The sequence below is a fragment of the Tamandua tetradactyla genome, chromosome 11 (genome assembly GCF_023851605.1).
Source record: "Tamandua tetradactyla isolate mTamTet1 chromosome 11, mTamTet1.pri, whole genome shotgun sequence".
NCBI lineage: Eukaryota > Metazoa > Chordata > Mammalia > Pilosa > Myrmecophagidae > Tamandua > Tamandua tetradactyla.
Window position 1 is genome coordinate 1,194,742 of NC_135337.1, and position 13,027 is coordinate 1,207,768.

The 13,027-nt window shown below is 41.1% G+C and overlaps 1 long non-coding RNA gene across 1 annotated transcript in view; it reads left to right on the forward strand.

The window, feature by feature from the left end:
- Window positions 1-521: 521 nt before the first annotated feature.
- LOC143649353 (uncharacterized) overlaps window positions 522-13,027 on the forward strand; it is a 223,941-nt gene continuing 211,435 nt past the window's right edge. Inside the window, exon 1 of the long non-coding RNA XR_013158953.1 lies at window positions 522-685. This is a non-coding gene — a long non-coding RNA (uncharacterized LOC143649353). The remainder of the gene's footprint in view (window positions 686-13,027) is intronic.

Sequence of the window (13,027 nt, forward strand, 5' to 3'; positions counted from 1 at the left end):
TAGGATGAGCTGTACTAGAGTATAGAGGACAGACACATAGGTGAATAAGACACAGGCTTTACCCTAGAAGAGTTGATAAAATATTTACTATATTGGTTTGTTAAATGCTGCCAGAATACAATATACCAGAAATGAAATGGCTTTTAAAAAGGGAATTTATAAAGTTACAGGTTTACAGTTCTAAGGCCATAAAAATGTCCATAAAATATCCATAAAAATGCCAGCACTCCAAGCATCTCCAAATGTCTGCATCTCTGTGAGCTCTGAAGGAGCTGTTCTCCAAGCATCTCTGTCAGCTGTCACAGCTCCAAAATGTTTCCCTTTTTAAAGGACTCCAATAAACTAATCAAGACCCACCATGAATGGGCAGAGTCACATCTCTGTTTTAATCAAAAGGTCACACCCACAACTGGGGGTGCCACATCTTCATGGAAGTAATCTAATTAAAAAGGTTACACCCACCATTGAGTGGGTCCATTTCCATGGGAACAATGGAATCAAAGGTTCTACCCTATAGCATTGTATCAGGATTAAAAACCTGGCTTTTCAACACTTTCAAACCAGCATAAGTACAGAAAACAGGTATGAAGATTTAACTTCAATATGAACCACTGTGGGCTGACACTAATTCAAGCCAAGACCAGCTGGGACCATCTACCCCAGGGACTGAGTACAGCATTGGTTGGTAAGTCAAATTCTTCTCCTGGTCCTCCTTTACTCATCTTCAACTTTCTTTTCCTCTGTCTTCTTTTGTTTGTTTGTGTGCTGTACGGTGGGGGTCACATTTCATTATTTTTCCATGAGACTATCCCATTATTGCAACACCATTTGTTGAATTTTTTTTTTTGAAAGCACGTGGCCAGGAATCAGACCTAAGTCTCCCGCATGGCTGGCAAAAATTCTACCACTGAACTACCCTTGCACCCCCCAACTCCTTCTTCTTTTAAAAAATGCTTTTGAAAAATGTTCTATGTAAAGCATATATTATTTATTATAAATAATTTAGAAACTAAAGAAATATATACAGAAGACAAATTAAAAAATCACACCCAGAGATGACAATTGTTGAAATGTAGTGTGTTTCCATCTCTTCTTCCTGCTTGTGTCATTTTATGTGCTTGTGTGTATGTGTGTGTGTGTGTGTGTGTCTGTATGTGTATTGCATTAGGAGCAATAAATAGTTAGGTCTAGTAGATATAGTTTTATATTCTTGGCACTTGGCCATATTTAAAAGCATTCTCCCATGTCATTAATATTCTTTGAAAACATTATGCTTATGTGCTATTCTATCATACAAATATACTATAAATCACTTAATTGTTTCCTCATCAGGGAGGATTTATGTGATTTCCTAATTTTTCACTACCATAAATAATCTTGAGCTCAGCCTCATAAGCGATCAAGAGAGAGCAAATAAAATCCAAAGTGATATCACTTCATGTCAATCTACTAGTTCTTGAACTCTAATGTTAAAAAGCAAGCAAGCTGGGGTAGGCCATGGTGGCTCAGCAGGCAGAGTTCTCACCTGCCATGCCAGAGACCTGGGTTCGATTCCCAGTACCTGCCCAAGTAAAGAAAAAATAAATAAATAAAGCAAGCAAGCTGGATTGCCATATCTGCCAGTTGACCGCCTTCTCTTCTTGAGGATTTCTCTTGAGTTACTTACAAATAATAACTAGCCCTTCACTGAACCTGATTTGAAAACCACAACTACCTTAGCAAATATTAGAATAACTAAAGTTACTAACTATTGGTGAAGATGTGTAAAGACAGGCATGCTATTTGTGGAAATGTAAATTAATGCAAATTTTCTGGTGAGCATTTGACAAATATCTGAATATTTTAAATCTTTACACATTTTTCCCAGCAATTCCACTTCTTGGAATTTATTTTAAGGAATGATTAGATAAGAGAAGAAAGTAAATGTATGGTGGCAGGGATGTATATCCTGGTTCTTTAATATTAAAGGTATATGTACGATAAATTCACAGTAGGTTCAGATGAAGTCTCAATTAAAATACTGTTATGTCCTGTAACCATTGAATGAATAATGCCTTATGGTTGGCGATGTTGATTACTAACGTTCAATTAAAGTCCAGCTATAATTCAATTGACTGCGATGGGGGCTCCTATAGACCATAGCTGAGTTGGTGCAAAATCCCCCACTTAAAAATTAAAAATTACGAAACGGATGTCATCATGTGTGATCAGGGGCTGATCAGACATTAGTCCATTGTGATGTTTTATTTAAAGGGACCATGTGTGTGATGCCAACTTAATGGTCCTGAAGAAAGAACCAAATGCCAGTTGTAGTTTCAGTATAGAAACCCTCACAGCTGATGGGCCCAGAGCAAGAGGAGGGACACAACCTGAGTGGGTTGCTAGTTTCTCCAAGTTTGGTGATTAAGGAAAGATATGGGTGGTGATACGCATGGTGATGAGATGAGTTATAAAGAGTGTGCTACCTACGATCAAGGACTAAATGTACTGTGCAATATTAATAATAATGGGTATTTAAAGAATATTCATGGGAAATATAAATGTATGCACGATAAAGTGTAGCATAAAATACTCTATTTATTAGTTGTGTATTGATTGGCTGCAATACTAATACTGGGTTGTTATGTGAGTTGCTAGTTTGATTGTAAACAGGAAATAGTTTAAGTTAGAACTTCAGCTTTGGGAGTTGATGGTGAAGTTATGTATTTCTTCCCTGAATGTCCCAGTGGGGAATTGCTTTATTTCTGGTTACAAGGCCAGTGTAATATTTATAATCAGTAAACACTTTTACTCCATTAGGGATAGCGATGATCATGGTTGCGGATGTAAAATATGCTCATGTATCTATACCTATATCAACTGTAAATGTATGATGCGCTCATACAATAAATCCTAGGAAGCCAATGGATATTACAGCTCATACCATGTCCATATATCCAAATGGTTCCTTTCTCCCTGAGTAGTATGCAGCGATGTGTGAGATTGTACCAACGCCAGGTAAAATTAAAATGTAGACTTCTAGGTGCCCCCAAAATCAGAATAAGTGTTGACACAGAATTGGATCACCTCTGCCAGCTGGGTGAAGGCGTTGTATTTAGACTACGGTCTGTGAGGAGTACAGTATTCTGGCTGCTAGGGCTGGAAGTGATAACAGAAGAGGTGTCCGATATTGGGTTATGGCTGGAGGTTTTATGTTAATAATGGTTGTACTAAAATTAATGGCACCTAAGATTGGTGATATACCTGCTAGATGTAAACAGAAGATGGTAAGATAGACAGAAGCTTCTGCATGGGCTAAATGTCCTGCTAGGGGTGGTAATGTAGTTTAAGCCTGTTCCTGCTTCTGCTTCAACCACGGATGATGTGAGCAGAAAGAGGAAGGATGGAGGTAGGAGTCAGAAACTTACTCATTTATTTGAGGAAAAGCCATCTCAGGGGCTCCAATTATTAGTGGTACAAGTCAGTTTCCAAATCCTCCAGTTATAATAGGTATAACCATGAAGAAAATGATAACAAATACATGTACAGTTACAATTATGTTGTAAGTCTGGTGATCTCCTGGTAAAGTGCCTGGCTGTCCAAGCTCTGCTCGAATGAGAAGACTTGGGGTGGAACCAGCTATTCCAGCTCAGGCACCAAATAATAAGTATAAAGTACCAATATCTTGGTGATATGTTGAGAATAATCAATGTGAAATGAACATAGGTAAAATGGCTGAGTAAGCATTAGACTGTAAATCTTAAGACAAGGGCAAGAGCCCTTTCTTACCACTGGATCTGTGGTGAATCATTCATACTGAATTGCAAATTCAGAGAAGCAGTTTTAGTTTTGTTGGGGCTTCTCCCGCCTTTTTCTTCTTCACAGCGGAAGAAGTAGATCGAAGCCAACCCTTTACATGGTGTTGGCTTTAGCAACCAGGAAACTAAAATACTTAATAATAAGCATCTTCAAATATACAAAATATTTATCTGTTAGACTAAGCCTCATAAAGACTATAAACTGCCTGTTTTTACCTGCCGTTTGAGGTGGATTGAATTGTGTTCCCCCAAAAGATATGTAGAATTCCTAATCCCTGGGAGTTGTGAGAGTGACCTTACTCAGAAATAAGGGTCTTTGCAGACGCAATGAAGTTACAGTGAGGTCACAGCAGATTAGAAAGCCCCTAAGTCTGTGGTCTCCACAAGGAGAGAGAGATTTGGAGACAGACACAGAGGGAAGAAGGTTGTGTGATGATGGATGTAGAGATTGAAGTGACGTAGCTACCAGCCGTGAAACACCAAAGATTGCTGGCAACCACCAGAAGCTAGGAAGAAGCAAGGAAGGACTCTTTCCTAGAGCCTTCAGAGGCGCATGTCTCTGCTGACACCTTGATTTTGGAGTCCTAATGCACAGAACTGTGAGACAATAAAATTCTATTGCTTTAAGCCACTTAGTTTGTGGTAATCTGTTACAATAGCCCTAGGAAAGTAACACACAGTTGTATCATCAGCATCTCGAGTATTGCTTGGCGCACAGCAGGCTCTCCATCAACAGTGGTTGAATAATTCAATGAACACAATGTTTTTATTTCTTAATGATAAATTCTCAGAAGTAGATTTATTGGGTAAACTAGAGTGTGAACACACACAGCGCACACACACACACACACACACACACACACACACACACACACTGCCGAACTACTTTCTAGAGAATTGTTTCCAGGTACACTACACCAATAGGGTATGGCCGTGCTGGTTTCATGATTAAATTCTGTTTATCATCATTTACCTCTGACAATTAGCAGCTGAAGAAAGAACCCCATCCTCGGATCTTGTTCAGCATCCCTCCTGTCTCCCTACACAAAAGTCTCTGTGCTAACTATGGCCTAGACCCCTAATCACCCACCACTGGGAAGAGGTTGGGTCAAGAGGTCTTATGGGACATCCCCTTGCACATAGGAAGCTCTGTGGTTGAATCCCAATGATTTTTACTATCAATTGAGGCATTCACAATTTGTCAAGTGCTTTATATATATCATTTATTTTTAACAATGGCAATCCAGGAAATTTGTATCATTATTTAATAGAGGAGGACAAAGATATTTTGAGTCTTGTCATAGACCTCGAGAACAGTGGAGCCAAACCTGAGTCAAGCAGCACGCCCCCAGCATGGGTCCCACGCGGACCCTGTGTGTCATAAGTTAGCATTTATCTTTTAGATACCTAGTGTTCTGTTTAACCACTGAAAACTTTCCAGTGGAGAAGATTTCTTTGCCTTCTTTAAGCATGCATTCCAATGTAGAACATTTTTAGGGTCAAGAAGTTCTCTCTGAGGTTTAATCTGAATCTCTTGAGGTCACTGTGGGATTTCTCTCTGCCCATACTTCTGTGGCAATGGAGAACGAGCCGTTTGCACTATCATTATAATATCCTTGATCATTTCCTTCAGAGTCTTGGGTCTAGCCCTCTGAGCCCAGAAGGAAAAGCAACTTATAAAATGACACACACATGTGTCCAAGAGCCAAAAAGAGCACAGTTATTGCCAAGATAGATGTATATAGGCAGAACTTATACTAAATTTCCTTATTAACAAAGTTAACTCCATTGCCTGCATAACAAATTGCTTAAATGCTGTATATTGTGATTTGTTTCACTCTTACCCCAAACAAATCTAGAATGACTCAACTAAATCTCCAGCAGGTTGGAAATTTCTGGCCTGAAGAAATAACCTGGCCATCATATTTACCTAGAAATGTGGGGGCAGTTTTACAGCATGTTCACCAGCCAGTAAGATAACCAGAGTATGAAAAAAATTCTGATTTATGAGATTACTGTAGGGTGGCTAGAAGGGTGCATGTTATCATTCCACTGTTTTCTCTTGTTTCAAACCTTATAGTCAAGGCTGGTTATTTGTGTTTTTATACCACAAAAGACAACTTGGCACTGAAATACTCTTATCTTAATTTCTAACTCTAAGAGACTGAGACCAAAGCTGACTGAAATGGGAGCAATGATGCAGACATTGTGCATTTGTAGAAGTCAGGCAGTGAGACAGTGTCCCAATAATATCCTGGTTTCTTTAATTTCAATTAACTGGGAATTTTTTAGAAATTATCTGGTTCAACACCCTCATGTTAGGAGATGGGAAACCAAGAGGCCTAAATCTGAAATGTGATATGCCCAGAGTCAAACAGTTCTTACTCCTAGTCATTACATGTCCTTTTCATCAAACAAGATTTATATAGTGCAGTGAGTCAACAGGTGCAAAATACTCACTGCTCATTAATGGCAACTCCAGTGGTATACTTTTTGCTTTAATCTGGAGATACAGCAATTGCTCTAATGAAATGTGTAAAAAAAAAAGGTAATAAATACGTAAATGGGTATGGGCAATAGGGGTGATGAAGTGGTTAATTTTGGGGTGTAATAAATTCTTTCAGAGCATGAGCATTCCTGGGGCACTTTGTTTCCCTAACTCTTTTCATTTAAAAGATAAGGACAGGGTGGGCCACGGTGGCTCAGCAGACAGAATTCTCACCTGCCATGCCAGAGACCTGGGTTTGATTCCCGGTGCCTGTCCATGCCAAAAAAAACCCAACCAAACAAACGAAATTCCAAAAAATGGTGCTGCAATAACAAGATACTCACAGGGAGAAAGAATGAAATGTGACCCCACCATACAGCATAAAAAAAAAATCAAAACAAAACAAAAAGCCAGCCCATAATGGATCCTAAATGGAAGAATTAAAAATTTTAAACTTCTAAAATATAGCATAGGAAAAATTCTTAGAGATCTTGGGTTTGGCAAAATTTTCCTACATAAGACCCCAAAAAGCATAAACTATAAAAGAAAAAAAAATGTGGTGCAACTGGCCCTCTCATCCACTGTTTATAGGCGCTATAGTAAAGAATTTGGCCTTGTTCAATAAGAAGTTCTAGCCTTTGCCCTTGGCTTCAGGGAGGTACTTTCTGATCCCTTAGAATGTTACCTCTAATAGGAGTGCCTCTGTTTTAGGGCAGTCTTGGGTGGAGACTGTGTATTCTAATTGTTAGTTAGCCTAAACTCTTCGTAGTGGGGTCAGAAGAAGTGGGATTCTCTAGAACTACCCTGACGTGCTGAAACAGGTGTACTGAGAAGGATGAGAGAGCGGGTGTGATGAACCACAGTGGCCCCAGGGTTTTCCCCTGGTATGGAATTGCGGCTGTACTCTGATTAGTGACTGGAGATAAAAGTTACCAGTGGAATTTAGAAATGGTCGATTTAATTTCCTGGGAGTTGGTTCACTGAATGCATACAGGAATGCAAAGTAACAAGAAAAAAAAGATAAATATGTGATTTCTTGGTTAATATTGTCTGTAATAGCTAAAATTAAAGTAAAAAAGTGTTGGGGCAGACCTAAGGCTGGACCGACCTTGGATTCTGTCCCATCAGAATTACAGATGCTAGCCTCGGGGTCACTTCCAATGAGAAAATTGTGCTGAAACAATAAATAGCAAAGAAAGTTAGGCTGATTCACACAAGAATGAGGAAAAACAAAGGGTCAAAATCTTAAAACAATTATTAAGAAATAGGATTAATATGGCAGACATGGATGGATTCAAAACAATGGCTTTGGAAGCTGGGTGGACCACTGGGACCCCCAGCTGGTCTCCAGACATTGAAGACCTTTAAGCAAGACTATTTTATTCACCCTACTTTGGAAGAATTAAAAAAAAAAACTGGAAGGCAAAGTTGACAATAAGAAACCTGACCTTGAATCACCTGAAGCAATGGCCTTGCAATCTCATCCACTTAAGGACTGACAAAGGGCCAGATCCCATGGCCCAGCCTTGGGCTGAGGACTCGGGGATGCATGCACATGTGTGGGCAAAGTGGTTGAGGTGGAGAATGGACTTTCTGGTACTCCGTGACATGTGAGCCCCACGCATCGTGTCCCAACCCTGTTGAGGAAATCCTAATTGGGCTACAGTTCCATTGAAAAGACACGGGAATTTAAGGGTTGATGGAATAAAGATGAACATTTGGATGAAAATTAGAATGTTTGAACAGGCATTATGCAAAATGGTTGTGTCTCCTACACCTGAATGTATTAAGGTACGGATATTATGCCTGACTGGAGAACATTTCCCCTACCTAGTAGGGGAGCATTTTCCTTCTTCCTCTCTAGAGGTCTCTGGCTGTGTGGGCTCTGGAGCTTTTTCTAGAATGGTTCCCTCTTAAAGGGCTCCAGTAAACAACCCCACCTTGAATGGGAGGAGACACAGCTCCATGGAAACCATCTAATCAAAAGTTACCACCCACAGTTGAGTGGGTCACATCTTCATGGAAGCAATAAAAAAGACCCCTCCCAGCAATACTGAATAAGGATTAAAGAACTTGGCTTTTCCGGGGTACACGACAGATTCAAACTGACCAGAAGGCCTCCATTCTGATTGAAGAATGTTATAAACAAATCAGCTTGGTGGGCTGAACTGCATGCTGTTTGCCTGGCCATGTGGTCAGGCAGATGGGCAATGGACACTGGTTTATTAAAGGTATGCATGTTTGGGGCACAGCCCTATGGAAATCATTATGGGAATTGAAGAGTTACATGAGAGTAGGACTGCCAGTGTCTCTTAGAAGAATCCCCTTCTGGGATTGGAATGTGGTCAGAACCAGCAAATGAGTATCCTGGAGTACTTACTGGAGGTGGCCACCTGAAGCAAATGAAATAAACGGACATGGAGGGGAGGGAGGATTGTTAAATCTAGAAAAATTCCTCTTGCACCTTCTAAGGCAGAAAATGCCAACAAGAACTGTTCCTTCTGCCAAACAGTGGCTATGGGGCCAACTCCATGAGAAGAAGGCCTTGCACATAGCTGGTGGCTGGACTGATGCTGTTAGTCCCAGAAGGGTAAAAACAGCTGGTAAAAATGGGTCCTGACGGGAATAGACACTTACTCTGGACGGGACCCCTCTTCCCTGATGCAAATGCTCCTGGCACTTTGAAAGGACCGAAACAGAAGATCTTGCACCAGTTTGGACCCCGTGCCACATTTCTTCAGACCAAGAAACACACTTTACAGCCCGTAATGTCCAACCATAGGCAAAAGCACGTCATCCTTAGAGTGATGGTTTGATAGAATTAGAATGGGCAATTGAAATAATTGTCTAAAAGTAGGGGGTGGGGGGAGAGAGATGAAGGCACGAAGGGCTGGCTTCCACACTTCCCTGTGTGTGTTTCACACCCCACAGGAGGGATGCTGAGCTGGTTTGAAGCTATCATGTACCCTGAAAAGCCATGTTTTAATCCTGATGCGATCTTGTAGGAGCAGCCGTTTCTTTTAGTCTTAACTTAATAATGTAGGTTGGAATCTTTTGATTAGATTATCTTCATGGAGATGTGACACACCCAATGGTGGATATTAATTTTGATTAGCTGGAGATGTGACTCCACCCATTCCAGGTGGGTCTTGATTAGCTTACTGGAATCCTTTAAAAGAGGAAAACATCTTGGAGAGAGCTCAGAGCAGACAGAGCTGACAGAAATGATGCCTAGAGAAACAACAGAAGCCTCAGAGCCAAAAGCAACTTCGTAGCAGAACTGACAGAGATGTGGGCACGTGGAAAACAGAGACACGGATGCTTGGAGATGTTTGGAGCCCAGCAGATGTTGTCATGAGATGTTAAGCAAGCCCAAACCTGGAGAGGCAGATGCCAGCCATGTGACTACCCAGCTGACAAGGGTGCTCCTAACCCAGAGACCTTCCTTGAATTAAGGTAACCGCTTGTTGGTGCCTTAATGTGGACATTTTCATGGCCTTAGAACTGTAAACTTGTAACTTATTAAATTCCCCTTTATAAAAGCCATTTCAGTTCTGGTGTATCAATTAGCAAACTAGGAACCTAACACAGAGGCCAAAAGAGTCTGTGGTAGATAGATTCCTTCACTTTTCTGGGGAATCCGGAGAAGGGGAGAGAATGCTGGTATGGTTAGACAATTCTTCCCACAGGGGAAGATACTTATAAGACTATATTCCCCCCCCCCAATACTCATCAGTTCAAATTTCTTTTTAACTACTTTTTACAGTGATCTCAAGACCAGGGCTGCAATTGTGGATACCAGTAGCAGAGATGATCCCTAAGCAAGAAATTGTAACTATGCCTTTTGTTTTAGTTTGCTAAAGCTGCAATGCAATATACCAAAAATGGACTGACTTTTAACAACAGTTATTTATTAATTTACAAACTACAGTTCTGAGGGTATAAAAAAGTCCCAATCTAGGGCATCATCAAGACAATACCGTCTTCTTGAAGACAGGCTGCCAGCGATCCCAGACTCTTCTGTCACGCGGCAATGGACACGACAGCCTCTGCTGGGCTCTCCCTTCTCTTCCTGGTTTCGTTGCTTCCGGCTTCTGGCTTCAGTGGCTTCCTCTGTTTCTATAGCGTCTGCAGTGTTGCTCTGTATTTCATCCTCTTATAAAAGACTCCAGGAAGAGGGTTAAGATCTACCTGGGCATGCCTCCACTGAAATAACCTGCCAAAAGGGTCCTCCTACAATAGTTATGAACCCACAGGGGGATTAACTTTAAGAACATGATCTTCTGAGGGTACTTTTGCATCAGAATTCCTAGGGGTCTGATGTGCCTGCGCCTCCTCTGGCACAGTAGGAGCTGCCTGTGACTGCTGCTGTATTGCTTAGTGATAGAGAGAGCTCGCCAGTCCTGTACTTATGAACCTCTACCCCACACGAGTGTGTGTGAACTGAGGGGGAGACACATAGAAGAGAGTAGACTAGCATTGCTGCCAGCAACTGAACCAGTGCCGTGGCTGAACCTAACGTCATTCATGAGGGTAGGAAAGGTTGGGTACACATGAAGAGAAGGAAGAATGGTAATTGAGGGTAAAGGAGCAAGTTTAATGGGTATGTAATGAGGGAAACCCAATATTGCATTGCTGTCTTGAAAGAGGCTCAGAGCGAGAGCTGATATGGTCCCTTAGCTCAATTATGCAAGGTGCCTTAAGGGTGTAACCTTATGTTGCTGAGATCATCTTTGCTTTTGGAACCTGACAAGATTGAATGGGAACCCTGGGAGATATTTTGGTCACACAATATGATGATGGACTAGACTAGCTTTTTTTCTTTTTTGCATTGGCAGGCACCAGGAATCGAACCCGGGTCTCCGGCATGGCTGGCGAGAACTCTGCCAGCAGAGCCACTGTGGCCCACCGTGGACTAGTTTTTATGACTGAGTGGGACTCTAGTAATGTGCCAGGATCTTTTTACTCTTCTTTTCCAGGTTTCGTCTACTGCCATACTGCAATACAGTGTAGCACTAGCATTGTTGGTAAGGCTATCATACTGCTGTTAGTGGTCAAATATATTGCGAAATTGAATCAGAGCTTCCTTAAGCTGTAGTAAAATAATTGACCTGAAGGGGAACTGGAATTAGTTTACACTAGCTAATCTCTATGCCGGGTACTCTTCACAAGTTTATCATAACATACAAATGGTGGTAGATCAAGGGGGAGGAGAATAATTAAGTTAGTACATAGATTTGAGTGTGTATATAATGCCTTTCTAGGCTACCCCTATCCCATACTGGCTCCTCAACATTTGGCATATGATCATTTTATTGTAAGAGAGCCTTGGCCAACAGCCAGGGAGTGGCCTGTTTAGGAAAGAACTTAAGGAGTTCTGACTTTTGCCTTGGCTTCTGGGAGATAATTTGAGTCCTTGGAATATTATTCCTAACAGGAGCATCTTGTTTGCCTGGAAGACTTGGGTCAGACTGGATAGCTTTAATATGTGACTTAGTGTGAAGTCTACCCATGCCGATTTAGACTTATTGCTGGGACTGGCCATATGAGAAGGACCTGCAACGTGATTTAGGGTGGGACTTAGGGTCATGCAGTGTCCATGGACCTAGAGGCTGAGATTAACCACTTGAGCAATCAATCAAGCAATCAACCAGTCAATCCTGCTTACATACTGTATACAATCATACATATGATTTCATCTATATAAAATTCTGCAAAATGAAAATTAATCTGTCGTGTCAGAAAGCAGTCAATAGTTGTTTGAGACAGTAAGAGTAGACTATGAGATCACCAAGGGACATAAAGAGACTTTTGGGGGTGATGGAATTATTATCTTGATTATGGTGCTAGCTTCACAGGTATATGCATTTGTCATAGCTCATCGAAACATGCATGTCTAAGCCTTTTTAATTTTGAAATAATTTCAATTAAATTTCACAAGAAGTTGCAAAAATAGTGCCAATCACTTAGCTTTTACCAAAGGTGACATCTTTCATAACTACAGAGCATTACCAGGCACAATATAGTACATTAATGGATATTGTAGTAAGTGCTAGGAGAGAAAAATAAAAGGGTACTGTGACAAAACAACTACATCTAGATAGGGTGCTCAGGGAAATGTCACCTTTTTGGGGAGGCAGCATTTAAGCTGAGATCTCAGTGTTAAGAAAGAGCCAGCTGTGGGAATAAGATAGGGAAGGGCATTTTTAAGTAGAAGTAAGGCAGGCTGGAACAGAAAAGATTCCTTAAAGGAGCAGGGATGGTTAATTAAAGACAGGCGGGCTTGTCCTGGACAGACAAGTTGCCTGGGGCTACTCACCTAAGCAAAAGACCCAGCGGCTGCCAACCTACCCAAATGCACTACTACTAGGCACCACCCCGGGGAGAAGGAAGGGTGAAAGGAAAAGCCCTGAGCAAGGAAGAGGGAGGGGGACTAAGTAAAGTTAAGCAATAAAAGCAGATAGCCCCAACATTGTGGGGCCTCTTGCCCCCTCACCTCACTTTTTTTGTGTGGGTGTCTGTATGTTCCTCTTACATAGTTCTTCATAAATTTTCTAGCTGCTTTCTCTATGCTGAGCTGTGCCCTTGAATTCTTTCTCATGACATGACCAAGAACTAATGGATCAATACTGGTTCATCAATTGTAATAAATATTCTGCATTACACTAATGCAAGATGTTAATAATAAGGGAACTATGAGCTGGGGAGACAGGGGGCATTCTGGAACTCTCTGTACTATCTG